We start from the raw sequence: 13,240 nt of genomic DNA on the forward strand, positions 1-13,240 counted from the left end.
CTGTAGATTTTTCTGGATTTTCTATGTATAGAATCATGTAATCTGCAAACAGTGAAAATTTTACTTTTCCTCTTCAATTTACATGCTTTTTGTTTCTTTTTGTTACCTAATTGCTCTAGCTAGCGCTTCCAGCACAATGTTGAATAACAATGGTGGCAGTGGGCATCCCTGTCATGTTCCTGATCTTAGAGGGAAAGCTTTCAGTCTCCCCACATTGAGTGTGATGTTAGCTGTGGGTTTTTCATATATTGCCTTTATCATATTTAGAAAATTCCCTTCTATTCCTATCCTTTGAAGTGTTTTCATCAAGAAAGGATGTTGAATTTTGTCAAATGCCTTTTCTGCATTGATTAAGATGATCATGTGGTTCTTCTGCTTTCATTTATTGATGTGGTGTATTACATTAATTGATTTTCTTGAGTTGAACCAGCCTTGCATACCTGGAATAAATCCCACTTGGTCATGGTGTATAATTCTTTTAATGTGCTGCTAGATTCGATTTGCAAGTAGTTTGTTGAGGACTTTTGCATCTCTATTCATTAAAGAGATTGGCCTATAATTTTCTTTTTTTGTAGTATCTTTATCTGATTTTGGTATTAGGGTGATCTAGGCTTCATAGAATGAGTTAGGTAGCTTTTCCTCTTCAATTTTTTTTTGAAGAGTTTGAGCAGGATTGGCACTAATTATTTCTTGAATGCTTGGTAGAATTCACATGTGAAGCCATCTGGTCCTGGGCTTTTCTTTTTTGGGAGCTTTTTGATGACTGACTCAATCTCTTTGCTTGTGATTGGTTTGTTGAGGTCGTCTATTTCTTCTCAGGTCAACATTGGTTGTTTATGGTTTTCTAGGAAGTTGTCCATTTCATGTAAGTTGTCCAGTTTATTAGCATATAGTTGCTCATAGGATCTTCTCATTATCTCCTTTATTTCTGCAGTGTCAGTAGTTATGTTTCCTTCCCATTTCTGATTGCATTTATTTGTATCCTTTCTCTCACTCTTTCTTTTTTTCTTTTTTTTTAGCCTAGCTAGGGGTCCATCAATTTTGCTGATATTCTTAAAGAACAAGTGTGCCAGTTTGAATGTATTATGTCCCCCAAAATGCCATTTTCTTTGATGCAGTCTTGTGTGGGCAGGAAACATATTGGTGTTGATTGGGTTGGAGACTTTTGATTGGATGTTTCCATGGAGATGTGATCACTCACCTGTGGGCAAGATCTTTCATTGGAGAATTTTCATGGAGGTGTGGCCCCACCCATTCATCATGGGCCTTGATTAGTTTACTGGAGCACTATATAAGCTCAGACAGAAGGAGCGAGCTTGCTACAGCCAAGAGGGATACTTTGAAGAATGCACAGGAACTGAGAGAGGGACTGCAGTTTACAGAGACATTTTGGAGATGTCCTTTGAAAGCAGACTTTTGCTCTGGAGAAGCAAAGAGAGGACAAATGCCCCAAGAGCAACTGAGAGTGATATTTTGGAGAGAAGCTGAAGCCTAGAGAGGAACATCCTGGGAGAAAGCCATTTTGAAACCAAAACTTGGAGCAGACACCAGCCATGTGCCTTCCCAGCTAACAGAGGTTTTCCAGATGCCATTGGCCACTCTCCAGTGAAGGTACCTGATTGTTGATTCCTTATCTTGAACATTTTATGGCCTTAAGATTGTAACTGTGTAACCAAATAAACCCCCTTTATAAAAGCCAATCCATTTCTGGTGTTTTGCATCCCAGCAGCATTAGCAAACCAGAACAACCAGGTTCAGGTTTTGTTGATCTCTCTATTTTTTTTCCTGTTCTCTGTTTCATTTATTTCTCCTCTAATCTTTGTTATTTCTTTCCTTATGTTTTCTTTGTGGTTAGTTTGCTGTTCTTTCTCTACTTCCTCCAGGTGGACAGTTACTTCCTCAATTTTTGCTCTCTCTTCTCTTTTAATACAGGCATTTAGGGCAATAAATTTCCCTCTCAGCACCACCTTTGTTACATCCCATAAGTTTTGATATGTTGTGTTTTATTTGTCATTTGCCTCAAGGTATTTAATAATTTGTCTTGTAATTTCTTTCTTTACCCACTGGTTTTCTAAGAGGGTGTTGTTTAGTCTCCATATATTTGTGGATTTTACAATCTTCTTCCTGTTATTTATTTCTAACTTCACTCCGTTATGATCTAAGTTAGTGTTTTTTATAATATCAATGTTATTAAATTTGTTGAGACTTGCTTTGTGTCCCAGCATGTGATCAATCCTAGAGAATGTTCCATGAGCACTTGAGAAAAATGTGCATCCTGCTGTTGTGGGGTGTAGTGTTCTATAAATGTCTGTCAAGTGTAGTTCATTTATCGTACAATTCAATATCTCATTTCCTTGTTATTCTTCTCTCTAGATGTCCTATCCATTGATGAGAGTCATGTATTGAATTCTCCATCTATTACTGTGGAGTTATCTACTTCTTTCAGTGTTTTCAGTGTTTGCCTCATGAATTTTGAGGCATTCTGGCTTGGTGCATAAATATTTATGATTGTTATGTTGTCTTGATGAATTGACCCTTTTGTTAATATACAGTATCCTTCTTTGTCTCTTTTAATTGTTTTATGTTTGAAGTCTACTTTGTCTGATATTAATATAGCTACTCCTACTTTTTTCTGGTTGCTGTTTGCCTGAAATATCTTCTTCCAACCTTTCACTTTCAGCCTATTTTTTGTCCTTGTATCTAAGGTGAGTTTCTTGTAGACAACAAGTATATGGGTCCTGTTTTTTGATCTATTGTTCCAGTCTGTGTCTTTTTATTGGGGAATTTAATCCATTAACATTTGGTGTTATTACTGTAAGGGCAGTATTTTCTTCTATCATTTTGTCTTTTGGATTTTATATGTTGTATCTTATTTATTCCTCTGTCTCTTTTTACCTTTCCTGATAATCTTCATTTCTACACTCTTCTCCAACACTCTTTTTCCTGTCTTTTTCTATCAACCTGTATGTAGCACTCCCTTTAGCATTTCTTGTAGCACCAGTCTCATATATACAAACTTTCTCAATGTCTGTTTTTCTGAAAATATTTTAATCTCACCCTCATTTTTGAAGCACAGTTTTGCTGGATATAGAATTCTTGGTTGGAAGTTCTTCTCTTTCAGTATCTTTAATGTATCATACCACTGTCTTTTGGTCTCCATGGTTTCTGTGGAGAAATCTGTACATAGTCTTATTGAGCTTCCCTTGTGTGTGATCTATTACTTTTCTCTTGCTGCTTTCAAAATTCTCTCTTTGTATTTGACATTGGACAATCTGATCAGTAAGTGTCTTGGAGTAGGTCAATTGGGGTCTATTCTGTTTGGGCTGCAGTGTACTTCTTGAATCTCTAATTTTCTGTCTTCCATAAGAGTTGGGAAATTTTCAGTGATTATTTCTTCTATTATTCTTTCTGCCCTTTTTCCCCTCTCTTCTCCCCCTGGGACACCCATAACACATATATTTGTGCATTTCATTTTGTCAGTCAGCTCCCTAAGACCCTGCTCATATTTTTCCATTCTTTTCACCATCTGTTCTTTTGTGTGTGTGAATTCCGATGTCTGGTCTTCCAATTTACTGATACTTTCTCCTGCCTGTTCAAATCTACTGTTGCATCCCTCCATTGTCCTTTTAATCTCCTCCATTATGCCCTTCATTCCCATAAGTTCTGCAATTTGCTTTTTCAAGTTTATGAATTCTTCCTTATGGTCATCCAGTGTCCTCCTTATATCCTTCATCCCTTTTGCTATGTCTTCCCTCAGCTCATTGACTTGATTTTTGAATTGACTTAGATTTGTTTGAACATGTCCAATTATTTCTTCCTTCAGTTCATTGAATTGATTTAGCAATAATTGCTTCAACTCCTGTATCTTGGTTGAACTATTAATTTGTTCCTTTGGTTGGTCCATAATTTTGTGTTTCCTACTATGGCTTGTTATCTTAAGCTGTCTAGGCATCTGACTTTCTTGATTAGTTTATTCTGGATCTTGTTTTCTCTCTTTTACCTAGGGCTTTCTTGTTGGTTGTTTTTGTTCTCTAACCTTTGGTGTTCCTTTCAGTGTATTCTAGACCTTGATTCTGTTTAGTTGATCAGGGTTTTTCACCTCTTGTTTTTCTGTTTCTTGCCTTGCCTTTGTGTAGCCTTTTTTGTGTGATAGTCTCCACAGATATGGTCAACCCCCATCAGGTTTTCCCAATCCAGAAAGGCCCAGGTCTCAGGAGGAGAGTATGGAGTTTCCTTGAGAATGAGACCCTTCTGTGAGGCCTCTAGACTCTGTGCTTCTCCTGTGCTGTCCAGCAGGAATGCTTGCCAGCCTGCAGCTCCACCACCAGTGTAAGGAGGCATGGAGCCTTTAGTTCTCCCAGTGACCCTGACCCTGCTGTGTGTGTGACTGACTGAAGCTGGTTTCTGAATTCCAGCCCCTGGGATCTGAGTTCCCAAAAGGAGAGCTACCACTAGAGCTGGGCCACACTCCCCTTTTCTTGGGAAGTTATCGTGTTTAGTGAATTTTCTCCACCACTAGACTTATTGCTTTGTCTCTCAGAGCTATCTAATCTCTGTTCTTGCCTGGGTCCAAAATGCAAGTCTTTGAGGCTTTCTGTAATGGGCTTCTTAGAATAATTGTTTTAGAAAGAGAAAATGATTTTTTAAAAAAAGGAAAAAGAAAAAGAAGGGCCCAGTATGGCATATTTACAGTTTTTGCAGATCTAATGGGCTATTGAGATGCTAAAAGACAAGGAGTTGAGGGTGATTAAAGGAACAATCAAGAAAGCAGAGAAACCAGCTTTTCAGACAAGGGCCCTTGCCCCCTGGATTTGCATATGTGCCTGATTTTTTTTGAGCCAGGTCCTTCTCTGTATTATGTTCACCAGCGCTCCAAAAAGTCTCTGTTTTTGTTTATTTATTTATTTATTTATTTATTTATTTATTTATTTATTTATTTTTACTGTTTTTTGCTAGCCCTATCTCCTTTCCCCTAGGCTGACTGCTCCAGATTTTCTGGTATCTGGTCTCAGTTTATCTATGGTTGGAGTTTTTGTTCTGGAGTCTGAGCTTGTTAACCAGTGCTGCAACTGCAGCTCTCCCTCCTGGTTCCCAGCACTGACAGCCCATCCTCCCATGGATTGTGCCTGGCAGGGAGGGGCACAGGCCCCCTGCTGACAAGAATTTACAGATTTCACTGATCTCAGCTGTTTCATGCACTTTCGTGAGTGTTGTATGAAGCATGTCCAAACTCAGATTCCTATGTGGTACTCAGTCCATGCAGTTCCTGGCTTTTTACCAACTGCCCTGGAGGAGTAACTAAAACCCAAATCTTACCACTCCACCATCTTGCCCTGCCTCCCTCAATATGCTTTTAAAGACAGATTAAAATATGTGTTCTCTGAATTAAATACATTCATAGACAACTAAATTCAAAATTTTCAGACTTCATTATAGGAATAAAACATGAATCAAATATGCAGATTTAGATAATGACACTGTAATAATTAGAAGAAACATACTGGACACAAAGCACAATTTTCTTTTCTCAGCTGAGTTAAGTTTACTGATGAGCCCATCAAGTAATTTTTCATCTCTGATATTTTCCTCTCATGCTTTTTACTTCTAGCATTTCCATTTAACACTAGTTCCATAGTTCCCAGCTCTGCTGAAATTGCCCATATGTTCATGCATGCAGTCCACCTTTTCTACTTAAAGAATGTCAAATCCTTTAATATATACATCAGAACAATTTTAAAGTCCCTGTTTGAGAGTTCCAACATCTGGGCATCTCTGAATCAGGTTCTATTGATTTCTTTGTCTCTTGACAGTGGGTTGTGTTTTGCTTTTCTGTATATTTAAGTTTTTTCAATGTTGAACATATGTAGAAAAGGAGAGGCTGAAGTAAAGAGCACTTACACCTAGAAATGAGGATGCCTCTTACTGTCAGGCCATTAGTTTGGAGGACTGAGGTTGTCTAATCTGTAGTTGAGCTGAGTTTGGGATCTCCTGCTGCTTCATTACCTTTATTGGGCCACAGGCTTCAAATCCCTCTAGTTGTGGCTGCCATCACCTTGTGCATAGGGTGGAGGCTGGGATATTCAGATTTTTTTTTTTTTTTTTTAGAATTAAAATTGCCTTCTTCTAATCATGTAACTTACAAAATGGAGCTACCATCTTTTTGATGACATGGCAAATTGTCATGTTCCTTTCTAAGTTTGGATCAGCTTCCAAAATTTTATCCTTTGCACTTTCAAGGTCATGAAATGTCTCCAAGAGTTCCTGTAATGTGAAGTTTCTTGCCAGAATCACTTCCACTGAGACATCGCCATCATTTTCATCACAACCACTTTCCTCACTTATGCCTCTAAGTCACTTTCATTAAGTTCCTCTGGCTGCATATGTAGTCTCTTGAACAGCAGTAGTGTTCCCATGGTCAGCTATATCTTCTATAACTCCATTTCCATTCCATTCAAATCCTGAAAATGTTTTTGCACAATACAGTTCTGTACTATTGTGCAAAGCAAGAACTGCCTGTAATTTTTGGAATCTGGGGGCACATTTCACCACAGCATCCTTATCTGAGCCAACAGCTTTGCCAGATAGCTTAACATTAATCAACTCATGCTGACTTCTGAAACAATGAAACCAGCCTTTACTGGCAGTAAAATGTTCTTTTTCAATATCCTTGTAATTAACCTTTTTCTTTCAACATAGCAACTAACTTCAACACTTTGGTCTGAATGCTAGGCAAACTGATTGGGATTTATTTTTTACTATGGTCTTCAAATCAAAGCTGTAGTAAATGCTCCATTTCAACCATGAGAGGCTTCCTGTTCCTGGTGAAATTTATGCTAAAAGATGTTAAAGCTACTTTACCTTGTTTTTTATGTTCATTGGACTTTTTCAAAATGGTTTGTACTGTAGCTTCACGCAGGCCTAGGTCTTTTCCTACCTTGGCTTTGCTGTCACCATTTTCAAATCTTCTATTCACATCCAATTTCACCTCCAGCATTCTCACTTTGCATTTCTTCATGGCCCCATCATCTTTGTTGGCCAACTCCCTCTTTCTATCATCCATTTTTGTAAAACGTCACATGGGGTTTATCACTGTGAGACAAGGCCAAGTGACTACACACTGTTGTTTGTACATGGATATGGTAACAGATGCTCAGTGATCAAGCCCCAGCAGACTTTGAAGAAATTAACATGATTTGTCATCAATCGTGATGCACATCTGTTGTTTGCATAATTTATGGACAAAAGAGCTAGCAGCAAAGTTTGTACTTGATGGTAGTCACAGCACCGTGGTAACTGAAATTTTAACTGCATTTTTGGCAGGCTGTCTTTATTTCACTTAACTGTGGTAACTAGTGTTCATGCATATTGGAACCGTGCAAAGCAAGCACTACCTGTATCTTATTAAATAAATCTTCAAATTCTTGGAATTCTTGGTCAGATGAGTCTGACAAATGACATTTTCTAAGAAAAACTCTCTTCACATTTATTCCTCCCCTGAATATTTCAAGTAATTATCTTCCAGACCCAGGTATCTTTTTCCATCATTTCCAAGAATAAAATTCCTTGATACGAATCGTTTTGGCTGGAATATGGACAAAGGGAACAAAAATATTGCTCAGCCCCTCTGAATCCCATTGTGGCAGGGTGTTTTGCAGAAAACGTTTTGTTAAACTACTAGTCGATAAACGTTCATATTAGATTCTCCACTTCCTCTGAGGTCAGCTTACCAAAAGCTCCTCCATCATCTCCACGTCAGCGAGCTCCGACACCGCGGGAGCAGCCGCCGCGCTCGCCCCAGCGTCCCTGGCCGTTCCCATTGGCTGCGGCGACACGACGAGGCCTGTGATTGGCCAAGGCAAAAAGCGCAGGGTGCCCGGAGAGGAAGGGACGAGGGCGAGCGCTGGGACAGCCCACCTCACTGAGTGAACAAAGGTCGTAGCCGCGGAGTCGACGGGTGGACAATGCTGTCCCGAAAACCCCGAAAGTGGAGGGAGGCCCCCGTAGCAAGACGATCTGAGGTGGTTCTGCCGCACTCCGTGCTGCGCCGGGAGCGCGGCCTCTCCTTCCACCCGCGCGTGTGAGCGCAACCTCCGAGGAGTCCACCTCCCAACAGCGCCTTGGGAGGCTCTTTATAAAGTCAGTTTTATCACTGCAGGCTCGGCTTTTCGCCATCAAATGGGGACTTCCTCCTTGCTCTTGCCCTTCCCCAGTGTGGGCTGGTGCTCCCTCTCGGGAAGGGCCGGGGGGGGGGGGTGCTCCGTCATCCGGGTCCCGCTTCAGTCCTCGTCAGGGTCTTTGCGCCTGGGCCTCAGTCCTCCTGGCCGGCTTCCCTGGGGTGGCCAGACCCTCTCTGTGTGGGAGAGCCCTGCCTTTCTCCCAACCCAGGGTAGCAAACCCCTGCTGGGTGTGAGTTAGGATCCGCGGCCTGGAAGGCTTCTTGCCCTCTCTCCAGGGTACAGGGCTTTTGCTTCCACCTTCCCTCAGTCACAGTCCGTCTTCACCTGTGCCCTGGGAGTGATGGCGTTTGCTGTCCCTCCCCCTCAGCTTAAGAACTTTGCTTTCTGAGGGAGAAGGGCGTGGGCAGGGCTGTGGGGTTTCGTGCCTAGCCCAGCACCCAGCTCAGCACCTCCTGCATGCTGTATCATAGAGGGGGCTTCCCTGTCCTCGTCCTGCCCTAGTGACGCACACACCGGGTGAGTGAATGCCAGCCCTCCCCGTTGTGTCTGGGGCCCAGCTATTCTGGTTTGACACACCAGCCCAACTTGGCCTGGAAAAATTCATGACCGTTTTGTCCATTTCTTCTCTTGCACTTCCTCCATGCACTGCTGAAAGGCGAGCGTGCTTTCTCACTGTCCCTCCTGGGAATTCAGGCTGCTTGGTTTTCTTGTGACCTTTCTGATAGGTTCAAGGAAAGTTTGATTTCATAGGATATCTGGCTTTTTCCTGTTGCTGGAACAGTATTCTTTTCAGCTTTCCATATCCAAGGCAGAAGTGGAATTCAGTGTCCCAATGGTGTTCCCTGGTGAAGTTTACTCACGCCTGAAAATGCCCTCTGTGTTACAGTCTTGTGAGCATGGCTCATGCCCACTCTTGCTTTGGTCACAATGAAGTAGTTTACCCTTCCTTAATATCTAACATCTTCTCTGTGCTATTGTTTAAATTGAGGAAATATATCTTGTTGAATTTTTTTAACCAGTTAGAATGATGCACATATGTAAAAGAAAAAAGTGTTTTGTTTGCTTACTTGTTTTGCTTGTTAACATGCTTACTTTTTTTTTTTAATTTTTGAATAACTGCTTTATAGAGCTTTAATTCCTAATCAAAATACCAGTAGACTTTTTTTTTTGGTTGAAATTGACAAGCTGATACTAAAATTTATGTGGAGATGTAAAGAACCTATAGTAGCCAAACAGATATTGAAAAAGAAAAACAAAGTTGGAGGACTTAGACTACCTGATTTCAATTTTTTATAATGCTACAATAATCAGGACAGTGTGGTCTTGATATCAGGATAGACCAATAGAGCATTAGAACTGAACAGGGAGCCCAGAAATAGAGCCACATGTACATGGCCAATTGACATTTGATAAAAGTGCTGAGGCAATTTAATGGGGAAAGATATTCTTTCACAAAATGGTGCTGAAATATTTAAATATTCATATACTAAAAAAGAACCTTACCTGATACGATATAGACACACTAACTTGAAGTGCATCATACATTTAAATGTAAGAGTTAAAACAACAATATTTTAGGAAAAAATAGGAGAAAATCTTAGTGAACTAGGATTGAAAGCACAAATCACAAAATAAAAAAATATTGATAAATTGGACTTCATCAAAATTAAACCCTTTTTCTCTTCATAAGACACTGTTAAGAAAATGAAGTGGCAAGCTAGACTTGAAGAAAATATGTGAAAAACTATATCTTATAATGGACTTAATTTTAGAATATATGAAAGAGGAAGGCAAAAATCCCAATTAAAAATCGGCAAATTGGGGAAGATGGCAGCATAGAGAGGAGTGGAAGCTAGTCAGTCCCCTTGGAACAACTAATAAACAACCAGGAACAACTAGTAAATAATCTGGAATAACTGCGGGGGACAAACGTGACCATCCATCATCATACAACAACCTGAATCGGGAGGAAAGCCCAAGAATGCAGCATAAAATGTGTAAGTAAAAACTGCATATCCAAGCTGGGATCCCCCTGCCCCCATGGCCCAAACTGCAAAGCCTCAAGGTATTAGACAGCAGCACTCTCTGAACAAGCAAATATAGCTCAACTGAGCTCCAGCTGGGGTTTTAATTAACAAACCTGGACTGCTCAATACAAGCAATGAATCCCCAACAAGCAGACAGAGGCTTTTGGTGATGACTGACCTTGGAGAGCCGGAGAACCACTCTGGGAGGGAGAGGAAGCCCAGAGGGCCAGGTGCTGTCTCTGGGCAACAGGGGAAACTGAGGGGGGCAGCAGACTGACCTTGAAGGGGAGGGGGTTCTGTCTCTTTTTTGGCTCAGTGGAAAAAGCCTCAGCCATCTTCAATTCCCAGTGCTCAGACCCAGACAAGGGTGGAGATAGCAGAGTCAGAGACTATTCAAATGCGAATGACTGCTCCCTAGGGGTTGTATCTTCCCTAAGAGGAAAGAGGTGGTGCCAAGCTCTACTACCCACCTTCCATTCAGAGCCAGACCCCAGAGCCTGGGAGAAAACAGCCATGGGCCACACCTCCTTACACCAGTCTGGAGCTACAGGCTGACAGGTGCCACCTGCTGGGCAGAAAAGCACAGTGACTTGAGGCCTCACAGTGTGTATCAATCTTCTGAGACACCCTCAGGGAAACTGGATACTATTGCTTATTTCTAGACCTGAGCCCATTCTGGTCTGGGAAAACCTGACTGGGGTAACCAAGGAAACCAGATATGTAGACAACAGAAAACTACAATCTACACTAAGAAAAATGAAGTTATTGCCCAGTCAAAGGAACAAACTTCCACTTCAACTGAGATACAGGAATTTAAACAACTAATGCTAAATCAGTTCAAAAAGTTTAGGGAAGATATGGCAAAAGAGATGAAGCATAAAATGAAAACACTGGATGTGTTGAAATTGAAAATTTGAGAAAACAACTGGCAGAATCTATGGAAATGAAAGGTGCAACACAAGAGACAATAGACACAATGGAAACATACAACAGCAGATCTCAAGAGGCAGAAGAAAACACTCAGGAACTGGAGAACAAGCCACCTGAAAGCCTACACACAAAAGAACAGATGGAGAAAAGAATGGAAAAATATGAGCAATGTCTCCAGGAACTTAAGGACAAAATGAAATACAGGAATGTATGTGTCATGGGTGTCCCAGAAGGAGAAGAGAAGGGAAAAGGGGCAGAAGCAATAATAGAGGAAATAATCAATGAACATTTCCCATCTCTTACGAAAGACATAAAATTATAGTTCCAAGAAGTGCAGCATACCCCACACAGAATAGATCTGAATAGGCCTATGCCAAGACACTTAATAATCAGATTGTCAAACATTGAAGACAAAGAGAATCCTGAAAGGAGCAAGAGAAAAGTGATCCATCACATACAAAGGAAGCTTAATCAGACTATGCATGGATTTCTCAGTAGAAACAATGGAGGCAAGAAGGAAGAGTGATAGATTTAAGATACTGAAAGAGAAAAACCACCAATCAAGAATCCTGTATCTGGCAAAGCTGTCCTTCAATTATGAGGGATAGCTTAAAATATTCTCTGACAATGACAGAGTTTGTAAACAAAATACCTGCTCTGTAGGAAACACTAAAGGGAGTACTGCAGACAGAAAGGAAAAGACAGGAGTGAGAGGTTTGGAAGACAATTTTTGGAGATAGTAGCACAGCAATGTAGGTATACTGAACAAAGATGACTGTGAGTATGGTTGAAAGAGGAAGGCTAGGAGCATGTGGGACACCAGAAGGAAAGAGGAAAGATAAAGATGGGGACTGTATAACTCAGTCAAACCTAGGGTGCTCAACAATTGTGATAAAAGGTATAAATATGTTTTTACATGAGGTAGAACAAATGAATGCCAACATTGCAAGGTGTTAAAAATGGGGTGGGATTGGGGAAAAAATACAATCAATGCAAACTAGAGAGTATAGTTAAAAGAAACATTGTATTCTTTCTTTAATATAACATAGGCAATATACCAAAGCTAAATGCATACGGGGGGAGGGACACAGGGGAAAGGTATGGGACTCTTGGCATTGGTGATGTTGTCTGACTCTTTATTCTACTTTAGTTTAATGCTGTCTTTCCTTTTGTTGCCTCCTAGCTGTCATGTTTTGTCTTATTTTTTTCTCTCTTTCTTTTTTCTTTTTCTCTTGTCTCTCTACCTTCTTTGACTCTTCCTCCTCCTTTGTGGAAGAAATGGAGATGTCCTTATATAGATAGTGGCAATGGTGTTGAATACATAAATACATGACTATACAAGGAACCAACGATTGTTTACTTAGGACAGAATGTATGCTGTGTGAACAAAAACCATCTTAAAAAAAATGGGTTGATGAAGAAACCTTGAAGGCACTATGTTGAGTGAAATAAGCCAGACACATAAGGGCAAACATTGCAGGGTCTCACTGATATGAACTAGAATATGTAAACTCATAGACATGAAATATAAGTTATAAGGATATTGAACAAGGCTAAAGAATGGAGAGTGGTTGCTTATGATGAGCAGAATGTTCAACTAGGGTGAACTTAAACGTTTGGAAATGGACAGAGGTGATGGTAGCACATTGTGAGAATAACTAACAGTGCTGAATGGTGTGTGAATGTGGTGGAAATGGGAAGCTCAGTTTCACATATGACCCCAGAAGGAAAGTTGGAGGTTAAAAGATAGGAAAGTATAAAACAGTGAATCTTGTGATGGGCAATGTCCATGATTAACTATACAAATATTAGAAATCTCTCTCATGAACTAGAACAAATGTATGACACTATAACTAGAAATCAGTAATAGAGGGGCATATAGGAAAAAATATACTTATTACAAACTATATACTATGATTTGTAGTATTTTAACATTCTTTCATCAAATGAAAGAATGTACTATACCAATACTACGAATCAATAATGGAGGGGGTTGTTTAGGGGTATGGGAGGATTTGAGTTTCCTTTTTTTTGTGTGTCTTTATTTCTTTTCTGGAGTAAAGAAAGTGTTCTAAAAATTGAAAAAAAATTAATTGGGGTGATGGA

The sequence above is a fragment of the Choloepus didactylus genome, chromosome 4 (genome assembly GCF_015220235.1).
Source record: "Choloepus didactylus isolate mChoDid1 chromosome 4, mChoDid1.pri, whole genome shotgun sequence".
Classification (NCBI taxonomy): Eukaryota; Metazoa; Chordata; class Mammalia; order Pilosa; family Megalonychidae; genus Choloepus; species Choloepus didactylus.